Source organism: Manis pentadactyla, chromosome Y (genome assembly GCF_030020395.1).
Source record: "Manis pentadactyla isolate mManPen7 chromosome Y, mManPen7.hap1, whole genome shotgun sequence".
Lineage (NCBI taxonomy): Eukaryota > Metazoa > Chordata > Mammalia > Pholidota > Manidae > Manis > Manis pentadactyla.
Window position 1 is genome coordinate 2,906,332 of NC_080039.1, and position 13,921 is coordinate 2,920,252.

Below are 13,921 nucleotides of genomic sequence, written 5' to 3' on the forward strand. Positions count from 1 at the left end.
CAGGAACTGGTGAGACGAATGCAGCTCCAACTGTAGCAGTGCCTGGATCTTTGTTGAGGTTTTTGATGATCATCTTCTGGAATGACTCTTCCAGAGATTGCTGATGTGGGTAGTTCTTCTTCATATCGTGTCTTAGTTCATTTTGTGGTTAGCCCAATTAGGCTTTGATCCTCTATATAAGCACAAAGAGACGTTTTTCGCCTCCTCTTTTTATGCCCTTTATACCATTGTGTAGAACTCAATGGATGTCAACACATAGGAACTGCTCTTTTATCAATAGAGAGGAATATTATCAGAAAACAGTACCTCCACACCGATGATCTGCAAATTTTTAACTGATCAAAATTAAGGATATTTTAGGCATGACTTAATCCTTGATTTACAGTTAACTTTATTCTATCAGGGAGTTATCCCCCTTTTCTTTCTTTATTTCCTTTTTCTTTTTCTTTCTCGTTATCATTAATCTAAACTTACATGAAGAATATTCGGTTTACTAGTCTCTCCCCTATAGCTGGTCCCCACTATTATCCCCTTTCCAGTCACTGTCATTCAGCAGAGCAAAATGTTGTAGAATCACTACTTGTCTTCTCTGTGTTGTACAGCCCACCCTTTTCTCCCACCCACCCCCATTAGCATGCTAATCTTAATATCCTCCTTCTACTTCCCCCCATATCCCACCCAATCCACCCATCGTCCCCACTCCCTTTCCCTTTTGTACCTCTTACTCCATTCTTGCGTTCTGTGAATCCGCTTCTGCTTTGTTCGTTCAGTTTTTCCTTCATTCTTACACTCCACAGATCAGTGAAATCATTTGGTATTTCTCTTTCTCTTCTTGGCTTTTTCACTGAGCATAATTCCCTCCAGCTCCTTCCATGGTGCTGCCAATGGTAGGATTTGCCCTCTTCTTATGTCTGAGTAATATACCATTTTTTATATGTACCACATCTTCTTTATCCTTTCATCTACCAGTGTACATTTAGGTTGCTTCCAGTTCTTTGCTATACTAAACAGTGCTGCAATAAACATCGGGGTGCATCTGTCTTTTTCAAACTTGATTGCTGCTCTCCTGGTATATATTCCTTAAAATGGAATTCCTGGGTCCAGTGGAGAATCCTTTCTGAGCATTTTGAAGAACCTCCATACTCCTTTCCACAATGGTTAAACTAATTTACATTCCCACCAGCAGTGTAGGAGGGTTCCCCTTTCTCCACAGCCGCAACAACATTTGTTGTTGTTTGTCTCTTGAATGATAGCTATCCTTTGTGGAGTGAGGTGATAACTCATTGTAGTTTTCATTTGCATTTCTCTGCTAAAAAGAGATGTGGAGCATCTTTTCATGTGTCTGTTGGCCATCTGTATTTGTTATTTGGAGAACCGTCTGTTCAGTTCCTCTGCCCATTTTTAATTGGATTATTTGTTTTTAGTTTGTTGAGGCATGTGAGCTCTTTATATATTTTGGGCGTCAAGCCTTTATCGGATGTGTCATTTACAAATATATTTAACCATCCTGTAGGGCTCCTTTCTGTTGTGTTGATGGTGTCTACTGCTCTACAGAAGCTTTTCACCTTAATATATTCCCACTTTTCATTTTTGCTGTTGTTTTCCTTACCCGGGAGATATTTTCAAGAAGAGGTCACTCATGTTTATGTCTAAGAGGTTTCTGCCTATGTTTTCTTCCAAGAGTTTAATGGTTTCATGACTTACCTTCCGGTCTTTGATACATTTTGGATTTACTTTTGTATATGGGGTTAGAACACAGTGCAGTTTCATTCTCCTTCATGTAGCTGTCCAGATTTGCCATCACAATCTGTTGAAGAGACTGTCATTTCGCCATTGTATGTCCATGGCTCCTTTTATTAAATAGTAATTGACCACATATATTTGGGTTAATGTCTGGAGTGTCTAGTCTGTTCCACTGGTGTGTGGCTCTGTTCTTGTGCCAGTACCATATTGTCTTGATTACTATGGCTTTATAGTAGAGCGTGAAGTTGGTGAGTGAGATCACCCCTACGTTATTCTTCTCTCTCAGCATTGCTATGGCTATTCGGTGTCTTTGGTGTTTCCGTGTGAATTTTTCATTTATTTGTTCCAATTCATTGAAGAATGTTGCTGATGATTTCATAGGAAAACGTCAAATCTGTATATTGGTTTGCTCAGGATGGCCATTTTCATGATATTAATTCTTCCTAGCCTCGTGAATGGGTGAGTTTCCATTTGTTAGTGTCGCCTTTAATTTCTCTTAAGTGTGACTTGTTGTTTCCTGAATATATGTCTATCACTTCTTTGCTTAGGTTTATTCCTAGGTATTTTATCCTTTCTGCTGCAATTGTGAACGTAATTATTTTCCAGATTTCTCTTTCTACTGGTTCATTGTTCGTGTACAGTAAAGCTACAGATTTCTGTGTGTTAATTTTCTATCGTGCGACTTTGCTGTATCCCGATATGAGCTCTAGTAATTTTGGTGTGGAATCTTTAGGGTTTTTTATGTACAATTTCATGTCATCTGCAAATAGAGACAGTTTAACTTCTTGCCTACCAATATGGATTCCTTGTGTTTCTTTGTTTTGTCTAATTGCTGTGGCCAAGACCTGCAGTACTGTGTTGAATAACATTGGGCAGAGTGGGCATCCCTGTCTTGTATCCAATCGCAGAAGAAAAGCTTTCAGCTTCTCGCTGTTCACTATGATGTTGGCTGCGATTTTATCATATATGGGCTTTATTATGTTGAGGTACTTGCCCTCTATACACATTTAGTTGAGAGTGGTTTTTATGAATGGTTCTAGAACTATGTCAAACGCTTTTTCAGTATCTATGGAGATGATCATGTGGTTTTGTCTGTCTTTATGTTGATGTGCTGGATAATGTTGATGGATTATCAAATGTCGTACTATCCTTGCATCCCTGGGATGAATCCCACTTGGTCATGGGGTATCATCCTTTGGATGTATTTTTGAATTCGTTTTGCTAATACGTTGTTTTGTATTTTTACATCTACGTTCATCAGGCATAATCGTCTGTAGTGTTTCTTTCTTTGGTGCCGTCTTTATCTGGCTTTTCCATTAGAGTGATATCGGTTTCATAGAGTGAGTTTGGGAGTAATCCCTCCTCTTCTATTTTTTGGAAAACGTTAAGGAGTATGGGTTCTATGTCTGAACTGTATGTCTGTTAAAATTCCGAGGAAAATCCATCTGTCCCGGGGATTTGTTCTTTGGTAGTTTTTTGCTTACTGATTCAATTCCGTTGTTGGTTATTGGTGTGTTAAATTTTATGTTTTTTCCTGGGTCAGCCATGGAAGGTTTTATTCTAATAGGAATTTGTCCATTTCTCCTTTTTTTCCCAGCTTATCATCGTATAGGTTTTCATAGTACTCTCTAATAATTCTTTGTATTTCTGTGGTGTCCGTCGTGGTTTTTCCTTTTTTATTTCTGATTCTGTTGATGTGTGTTGACTCTCTTTTCCTCTTAATATGTCTGGCAAGAGGCTTATCTATATTGTTTATTTTCCCGAAGAAACAGCTCTTGCTTTCTTTGACATTTGCTAATGTTTTCTTCTCAACATTATTTATTTCGTCTCTGGTCTTTATTTATTCCATCGTTCTGCTGACCTTAGGCCACATTTGTTCTCCTTTTTCCAACTTCGATAATTGAGACTTTAGACCATTCATTTGGGATTTTTCTTCCTTCTTTACATGTGACTGGATTGCTATATATTTTCCTCTTAAGAGTGCTTTTGCCGTACCACAGTAGTTTTAGCTTTCTGTTGTTGTCATTTGTTTAGATATAATGCTGAATCTCCATTTTAATTTGGTCTTTGAGTAATTGTTTATTTAGGAGCTTCTTGTTAAGCCTCCATGTGTTTGTGAGCCTTTTTGCTTTCTTTGTCCAATTTATTTGTAGTTCTAAGCATTTGTGGTCTGAAAAGTTGGTTGATAGGATTTCAATCTCTTGGAATTTACTGAGGCTCTTTTTGTTGCCTACTATGTGGTCTACTCTGGAGAATGTTTCATGTGCACGTGAGAAGAATGTGTGTCCTGTTGCTTTTGGATGTAGAATTGTGTAGATATCTATTAGGGCCATCTGTTCTAGTGGGTTGTTCAGTGCCTCTGTGTCCTTACTTATTTTCTGTCTCTTGGATCTGTCCTTTGGAGTGAGTTTTGGGTTGAAGTCTCCCAATGTGTATGCATTGCATTCTATTTCCTCCTTTAATTCTGTTAGTATTTGTTTCACATATGCTGGTGCTCCTGTGTTGTATTCATATATACTCATAAAGGTTATATCCTCTTGTTGAACTGCGCACTTCATCATTATGTAATGTCCTCCTTTATCTTTTTTTTTTCTTTCTTTTTTTAAAATTTTTTGTGCTTTATATATGATTTGTATGTTTATCCCACTTTTCCCGTTATTCTGTTTATAATTGTTATTATTTTTTTTAACATAAAGGTGAAGTGGTTGGTAGATGCAAGATAAAAGTAGAATACACGGTTTAGTGTTGAAAGAGAGCACATGTAGATGATCAGGTGTGTGCCTGTAGACTAAGTGTTAGTAGAAGCTAGACATGGGCAATAAAACATCCACGGATGCAGAGATCCCTCAAAACAAGGGCATTGAGGTTTTAAGCCTCACCTCTGTAGATTCCCAATTTCTCACCCGATGGCCGCCCTGCGACTGTGCCTCTCTTATGTTGTTCCTCCTTTGAGGAATCTACCCATCTCTCGCTAACCAGTCATCTTCCGGGACCATACAGGGAATTTTAAATTTGATAAGTGAGATAGAAGAAATATTGTTTGAAAGGGTTAGCTTTTTACTTCTTTGCAGTTTTATGCCATGTGGTTTCTGTGCCCAGCATTTTTCAGGAAATATCTTTACCACTTGGAAGAATTATCTTACTCGGTAAATTATATATGAGGGACGACTTCTATTTCAGGGCTGTAATTAGCAAGGAAGAAGAAAAGCTATAGAAGTAGCAGACGGACAAAATCATGGGAAGATTGTTTATTTCTTTGAAATATCTTCTTGTAGAGTAACTTAAGCATGTGTAGGTTTTAAACTACTAATTAAATTGCGCACACACATTAACATAGAAGGAATACACGGACATAACCAAAGCAGAACTATAATTACCAGCCATCTCCAGTGAAACCAAGAAAAACCAGTTAGGCATCCTAGGCATTTGTGAAAATTTATCTACCATATGATGGATATTGTCCAACTGAACATGAACGGTCTGAGAGAAATCAGACAAATTAAAACATCCGATTCCTGGGAACTGTTCACATCCCATATGCTCTTTTAACTGTAGATAATTTGTAGTTTTAAGATTTTGGAGAGCTACAACTTGCACTTCTCCTAATTCTTGGTTGAGTTCCAAAAGTATAGACACAGTCAAATTGATGTTTTACTCTATGCACAGGCCAGCTTAGATATTTCCTTCTCCATTTACTTGACAAGTACAGGAACTGGTGAGACGAATGCAGCTCCAACTGTAGCAGTGCCTGGATCTTTGTTGAGGTTTTTGATGATCATCTTCTGGAATGACTCTTCCAGAGATTGCTGATGTGGGTAGTTCTTCTTCATATCGTGTCTTAGTTCATTTTGTGGTTAGCCCAATTAGGCTTTGATCCTCTATATAAGCACAAAGAGACGTTTTTCCCCTCCTCTTTTTATGCCCTTTATACCATTGTGTAGAACTCAATGGATGTCAACACATAGGAACTGCTCTTTTATCAATAGAGAGGAATATTATCAGAAAACAGTACCTCCACACAGATGATCTGCAAATTTTTAAATGATCAAAATTAAGGATATTTTAGGCATGACTTAATCCTTGATTTACAGTTAACTTTATTCTATCAGGGAGTTATCCCCCTTTTCTTTCTTTATTTCCTTTTTCTTTTTCTTTCTCGTTATCATTAATCTAAACTTACATGAAGAATATTCGGTTTACTAGTCTCTCCCCTATAGCTGGTCCCCACTATTATCCCCTTTCCAGTCACTGTCATTCAGCAGAGCAAAATGTTGTAGAATCACTACTTGTCTTCTCTGTGTTGTACAGCCCACCCTTTTCTCCCACCCACCCCCATTAGCATGCTAATCTTAATATCCTCCTTCTACTTCCCCCCATATCCCACCCAATCCACCCATCGTCCCCACTCCCTTTCCCTTTGGTACCTCTTACTCCATTCTTGCGTTCTGTGAATCCGCTTCTGCTTTGTTCGTTCAGTTTTTCCTTCATTCTTACACTCCACAGATCAGTGAAATCATTTGGTATTTCTCTTTCTCTTCTTGGCTTTTTCACTGAGCATAATTCCCTCCAGCTCCTTCCATGGTGCTGCCAATGGTAGGATTTGCCCTCTTCTTATGTCTGAGTAATATACCATTTTTTATATGTACCACATCTTCTTTATCCATTCATCTACCAGTGTACATTTAGGTTGCTTCCATTTCTTTGCTATACTAAACAGTGCTGCAATAAACATCGGGGTGCATCTGTCTTTTTCAAACTTGATTGCTGCTCTCCTGGTATATATTCCTTAAAATGGAATTCCTGGGTCCAGTGGAGAATCCTTTCTGAGCATTTTGAGGAACCTCCATACTCCTTTCCACAATGGTTAAACTAATTTACATTCCCACCAGCAGTGTAGGAGGGTTCCCCTTTCTCCACAGCCGCAACAACATTTGTTGTTGTTTGTCTCTTGAATGATAGCTATCCTTTGTGGAGTGAGGTGATAACTCATTGTAGTTTTCATTTGCATTTCTCTGCTAAAAAGAGATGTGGAGCATCTTTTCATGTGTCTGTTGGCCATCTGTATTTGTTATTTGGAGAACCGTCTGTTCAGTTCCTCTGCCCATTTTTAATTGGATTATTTGTTTTTAGTTTGTTGAGGCATGTGAGCTCTTTATATATTTTGGGCGTCAAGCCTTTATCGGATGTGTCATTTACAAATATATTTAACCATCCTGTAGGGCTCCTTTCTGTTGTGTTGATGGTGTCTACTGCTCTACAGAAGCTTTTCACCTTAATATATTCCCACTTTTCATTTTTGCTGTTGTTTTCCTTACCCGGGAGATATTTTCAAGAAGAGGTCACTCATGTTTATGTCTAAGAGGTTTCTGCCTATGTTTTCTTCCAAGAGTTTAATGGTTTCATGACTTACCTTCCGGTCTTTGATACATTTTGGATTTACTTTTGTATATGGGGTTAGAACACAGTGCAGTTTCATTCTCCTTCATGTAGCTGTCCAGATTTGCCATCACAATCTGTTGAAGAGACTGTCATTTCGCCATTGTATGTCCATGGCTCCTTTTATTAAATAGTAATTGACCACATATATTTGGGTTAATGTCTGGAGTGTCTAGTCTGTTCCACTGGTGTGTGGCTCTGTTCTTGTGCCAGTACCATATTGTCTTGATTACTATGGCTTTATAGTAGAGCGTGAAGTTGGTGAGTGAGATCACCCCTACGTTATTCTTCTCTCTCAGCATTGCTATGGCTATTCGGTGTCTTTGGTGTTTCCGTGTGAATTTTTCATTTATTTGTTCCAATTCATTGAAGAATGTTGCTGATGATTTCATAGGAAAACGTCAAATCTGTATATTGGTTTGCTCAGGATGGCCATTTTCATGATATTAATTCTTCCTAGCCTCGTGAATGGGTGAGTTTCCATTTGTTAGTGTCGCCTTTAATTTCTCTTAAGTGTGACTTGTTGTTTCCTGAGTATATGTCTATCACTTCTTTGCTTAGGTTTATTCCTAGGTATTTTATCCTTTCTGCTGCAATTGTGAACGGAATTATTTTCCAGATTTCTCTTTCTACTGTTTCATTGTTCGTGTACAGAAAAGCTACAGATTTCTGTGTGTTAATTTTCTATCGTGCGACTTTGCTGTATCCCGATATGAGCTCTAGTAATTTTGGTGTGGAATCTTTAGGGTTTTTTATGTACAATTTCATGTCATCTGCAAATAGAGACAGTTTAACTTCTTGCCTACCAATATGGATTCCTTGTGTTTCTTTGTTTTGTCTAATTGCTGTGGCCAAGACCTGCAGTACTGTGTTGAATAACATTGGGGAGAGTGGGCATTCCTGTCTTGTATCCAATCGCAGAAGAAAAGCTTTCAGCTTCTCGCTGTTCACTATGATGTTGGCTGCGATTTTATCATATATGGGCTTTATTATGTTGAGGTACTTGCCCTCTATACACATTTAGTTGAGAGTGGTTTTCATGAATGGTTCTAGAACTATGTCAAAAGCTTTTTCAGTATCTATGGAGATGATCATGTGGTTTTGTCTGTCTTTATGTTGATGTGCTGGATGATGTTGATGGATTATCAAATGTCGTACTATCCTTGCATCCCTGGGATGAATCCCACTTGGTCATGGGGTATCATCCTTTGGATGTATTTTTGAATTCGTTTTGCTAATACGTTGTTTTGCATTTTTACATCTACGTTCATCAGGCATAATCGTCTGTAGTGTTTCTTTCTTTGGTGCCGTCTTTATCTGGCTTTTCCATTAGAGTGATATCGGTTTCATAGAGTGAGTTTGGGAGTAATCCCTCCTCTTCTATTTTTTGGAAAACGTTAAGGAGTATGGGTACTATGTCTGAACTGTATGTCTGTTAAAATTCCGAGGAAAATCCATCTGTACCGGGGATTTGTTCTTTGGTAGTATTTTGCTTACTGATTCAATTCCGTTGTTGGTTATTGGTGTGTTAAATTTTATGTTTTTTCCTGGGTCAGCCATGGAAGGTTTTATTCTAATAGGAATTTGTCCATTTCTCCTTGGTTTCCCAGCTTATCATCGTATAGGTTTTCATAGTACTCTCTAATAATTCTTTGTATTTCTTTGGTGTCCGTCGTGGTTTTTCCTTTTTTATTTCTGATTCTGTTGATGTGTGTTGACTCTCTTTTCCTCTTAATATGTCTGGCAAGAGGCTTATCTATATTGTTTATTTTCCCGAAGAAACAGCTCTTGCTTTCTTTGACATTTGCTAATGTTTTCTTCTCAACATTATTTATTTCGTCTCTGGTCTTTATTTATTCCATCGTTCTGCTGACCTTAGGCCACATTTGTTCTCCTTTTTCCAACTTCGATAATTGAGACTTTAGACCATTCATTTGGGATTTTTCTTCCTTCTTTACATGTGACTGGATTGCTATATATTTTCCTCTTAAGAGTGCTTTTGCCGTACCACAGTAGTTTTAGCTTTCTGTTGTCATTTGTTTAGATATAATGCTGAATCTCCATTTTAATTTGGTCTTTGAGTAATTGTTTATTTAGGAGCTTCTTGTTAAGCCTCCATGTGTTTGTGAGCCTTTTTGATTTCTTTGTCCAATTTATTTGTAGTTCTAAGCATTTGTGGTCTGAAAAGTTGGTTGATAGGATTTCAATCTCTTGGAATTTACTGAGGCTCTTTTTGTTGCCTACTATGTGGTCTACTCTGGAGAATGTTTCATGTGCACGTGAGAAGAATGTGTGTCCTGTTGCTTTTGGATGTAGAATTGTGTAGATATCTAATAGGGCCATCTGTTCTAGTGTGTTGTTCAGTGCCTCTGTGTCCTTACTTATTTTCTGTCTCTTGGATCTGTCCTTTGGAGTGAGTGGTGGGTTGAAGTCTCCCAATGTGTATGCATTGCATTCTATTTCCTCCTTTAATTCTGTTAGTATTTGTTTCACATATGCTGGTGCTCCTGTGTTGTATTCATATATACTCATAAAGGTTATATCCTCTTGTTGAACTGCGCACTTCATCATTATGTAATGTCCTCCTTTATCTTTTTTTTTTCTTTCTTTTTTTAAAATTTTTTGTGCTTTATATATGATTTGTATGTTTATCCCACTTTTCCCGTTATTCTGTTTATAATTGTTATTATTTTTTTTAACATAAAGGTGAAGTGGTTGGTAGATGCAAGATAAAAGTAGAATACACGGTTTAGTGTTGAAAGAGAGCACATGTAGATGATCAGGTGTGTGCCTGTAGACTAAGTGTTAGTAGAAGCTAGACAAGGGCAATAAAACATCCACGGATGCAGAGATCCCTCAAAACAAGGGCATTGAGGTTTTAAGCCTCACCTCTGTAGATTCCCAATTTCTCACCCGATGGCCGCCCTGCGACTGTGCCTCTCTTATGTTGTTCCTCCTTTGAGGAATCTACCCATCTCTGGCTAACCAGTCATTTTCCGGGACCATACAGGGAAGTTTAAATTTGATAAGTGAGATAGAAGAAATATTGTTTGAAAGGGTTAGCTTTTTACTTCTTTGCAGTTTTATGCCATGTGGTTTCTGTGCCCAGCATTTTTCAGGAAATATCTTTACCACTTGGAAGAATTATCTTACTCGGTAAATTATATATGAGGGACGACTTCTATTTCAGGGCTGTAATTAGCAAGGAAGAAGAAAAGCTATAGAAGTAGCAGACGGACAAAATCATGGGAAGATTGTTTATTTCTTTGAAATATCTTCTTGTAGAGTAACTTAAGCATGTGTAGGTTTTAAACTACTAATTAAATTGCGCACACACATTAACATAGAAGGAATACACGGACATAACCAAAGCAGAACTATAATTATCAGCCATCTCCAGTGAAACCAAGAAAAACCAGTTAGGCATCCTAGGCATTTGTGAAAATTTATCTACCATATGATGGATATTGTCCAACTGAACATGAACGGTCTGAGAGAAATCAGACAAATTAAAACATCCGATTCCTGGGAACTGTTCACATCCCATATGCTCTTTTAACTGTAGATAATTTGTAGTTGTAACATTTTGGAGAGCTACAGCTTGCACTTCTCCTAATTCTTGGTTGAGTTCCAAAAGTATAGACACAGTCAAATTGATGTTTTACTCTATGCACAGGCCAGCTTAGATATTTCCTTCTCCATTTACTTGACAAGTACAGGAACTGGTGAGACGAATGCAGCTCCAACTGTAGCAGTGCCTGGATCTTTGTTGAGGTTTTTGATGATCATCTTCTGGAATGACTCTTCCAGAGATTGCTGATGTGGGTAGTTCTTCTTCATATCATGTCTTAGTTCATTTTGTGGTTAGCCCAATTAGGCTTTGATCCTCTATATAAGCACAAAGAGACGTTTTTCCCCTCCTCTTTTTATGCCCTTTATACCATTGTGTAGAACTCAATGGATGTCAACACATAGGAACTGCTCTTTTATCAATAGAGAGGAATATTATCAGAAAACAGTACCTCCACACCGATGATCTGCAAATTTTTAACTGATCAAAATTAAGGATATTTTAGGCATGACTTAATCCTTGATTTACAGTTAACTTTATTCTATCAGGGAGTTATCCCCCTTTTCTTTCTTTATTTCCTTTTTCTTTTTCTTTCTCGTTATCATTAATCTAAACTTACATGAAGAATATTCGGTTTACTAGTCTCTCCCCTATAGCTGGTCCCCACTATTATCCCCTTTCCAGTCACTGTCATTCAGCAGAGCAAAATGTTGTAGAATCACTACTTGTCTTCTCTGTGTTGTACAGCCCACCCTTTTCTCCCACCCACCCCCATTAGCATGCTAATCTTAATATCCTCCTTCTACTTCCCCCCATATCCCACCCAATCCACCCATCGTCCCCACTCCCTTTCCCTTTTGTACCTCTTACTCCATTCTTGCGTTCTGTGAATCCGCTTCTGCTTTGTTCGTTCAGTTTTTCCTTCATTCTTACACTCCACAGATCAGTGAAATCATTTGGTATTTCTCTTTCTCTTCTTGGCTTTTTCACTGAGCATAATTCCCTCCAGCTCCTTCCATGGTGCTGCCAATGGTAGTATTTGCCCTCTTCTTATGTCTGAGTAATATACCATTTTTTATATGTACCACATCTTCTTTATCCATTCATCTACCAGTGTACATTTAGGTTGCTTCCATTTCTTTGCTATACTAAACAGTGCTGCAATAAACATCGGGGTGCATCTGTCTTTTTCAAACTTGATTGCTGCTCTCCTGGTATATATTCCTTAAAATGGAATTCCTGGGTCCAGTGGTGAATCCTTTCTGAGCATTTTGAGGAACCTCCACACTCCTTTCCACAATGGTTAAACTAATTTACATTCCCACCAGCAGTGTAGGAGGGTTCCCCTTTCTCCACAGCCGCAACAACATTTGTTGTTGTTTGTCTCTTGAATGATAGCTATCCTTTGTGGAGTGAGGTGATAACTCATTGTAGTTTTCATTTGCATTTCTCTGCTAAAAAGAGATGTGGAGCATCTTTTCATGTGTCTGTTGGCCATCTGTATTTGTTATTTGGAGAACCGTCTGTTCAGTTCCTCTGCCCATTTTTAATTGGATTATTTGTTTTTAGTTTGTTGAGGCATGTGAGCTCTTTATATATTTTGGGCGTCAAGCCTTTATCGGATGTGTCATTTACAAATATATTTAACCATCCTGTAGGGCTCCTTTCTGTTGTGTTGATGGTGTCTACTGCTCTACAGAAGCTTTTCACCTTAATATATTCCCACTTTTCATTTTTGCTGTTGTTTTCCTTACCCGGGAGATATTTTCAAGAAGAGGTCACTCATGTTTATGTCTAAGAGGTTTCTGCCTATGTTTTCTTCCAAGAGTTTAATGGTTTCATGACTTACCTTCCGGTCTTTGATACATTTTGGATTTACTTTTGTATATGGGGTTAGAACACAGTGCAGTTTCATTCTCCTTCATGTAGCTGTCCAGATTTGCCATCACAATCTGTTGAAGAGACTGTCATTTCGCCATTGTATGTCCATGGCTCCTTTTATTAAATAGTAATTGACCACATATATTTGGGTTAATGTCTGGAGTGTCTAGTCTGTTCCACTGGTGTGTGGCTCTGTTCTTGTGCCAGTACCATATTGTCTTGATTACTATGGCTTTATAGTAGAGCGTGAAGTTGGTGAGTGAGATCACCCCTACGTTATTCTTCTCTCTCAGCATTGCTATGGCTATTCGGTGTCTTTGGTGTTTCCGTGTGAATTTTTCATTTATTTGTTCCAATTCATTGAAGAATGTTGCTGATGATTTCATAGGAAAACGTCAAATCTGTATATTGGTTTGCTCAGGATGGCCATTTTCATGATATTAATTCTTCCTAGCCTCGTGAATGGGTGAGTTTCCATTTGTTAGTGTCGCCTTTAATTTCTCTTAAGTGTGACTTGTTGTTTCCTGAGTATATGTCTATCACTTCTTTGCTTAGGTTTATTCCTAGGTATTTTATCCTTTCTGCTGCAATTGTGAACGGAATTATTTTCCAGATTTCTCTTTCTACTGGTTCATTGTTCGTGTACAGAAAAGCTACAGATTTCTGTGTGTTAATTTTCTATCGTGCGATTTTGCTGTATCCCGATATGAGCTCTAGTAATTTTGGTGTGGAATCTTTAGGGTTTTTTATGTACAATTTCATGTCATCTGCAAATAGAGACAGTTTAACTTCTTGCCTACCAATATGGATTCCTTGTGTTTCTTTGTTTTGTCTAATTGCTGTGGCCAAGACCTGCAGTACTGTGTTGAATAACATTGGGGAGAGTGGGCATCCCTGTCTTGTATCCAATCGCAGAAGAAAAGCTTTCAGCTTCTTGCTGTTCACTATGATGTTGGCTGCGATTTTATCATATATGGGCTTTATTATGTTGAGGTACTTGCCCTCTATACACATTTAGTTGAGAGTGGTTTTCATGAATGGTTCTAGAACTATGTCAAAAGCTTTTTCAGTATCTATGGAGATGATCATGTGGTTTTGTCTGTCTTTATGTTGATGTGCTGGATGATGTTGATGGATTATCAAATGTCGTACTATCCTTGCATCCCTGGGATGAATCCCACTTGGTCATGGGGTATCATCCTTTGGATGTATTTTTGAATTCGTTTTGCTAATACGTTGTTTTGTATTTTTACATCTACGTTCATCAGGCATAATCGTCTGTAGTGTTTC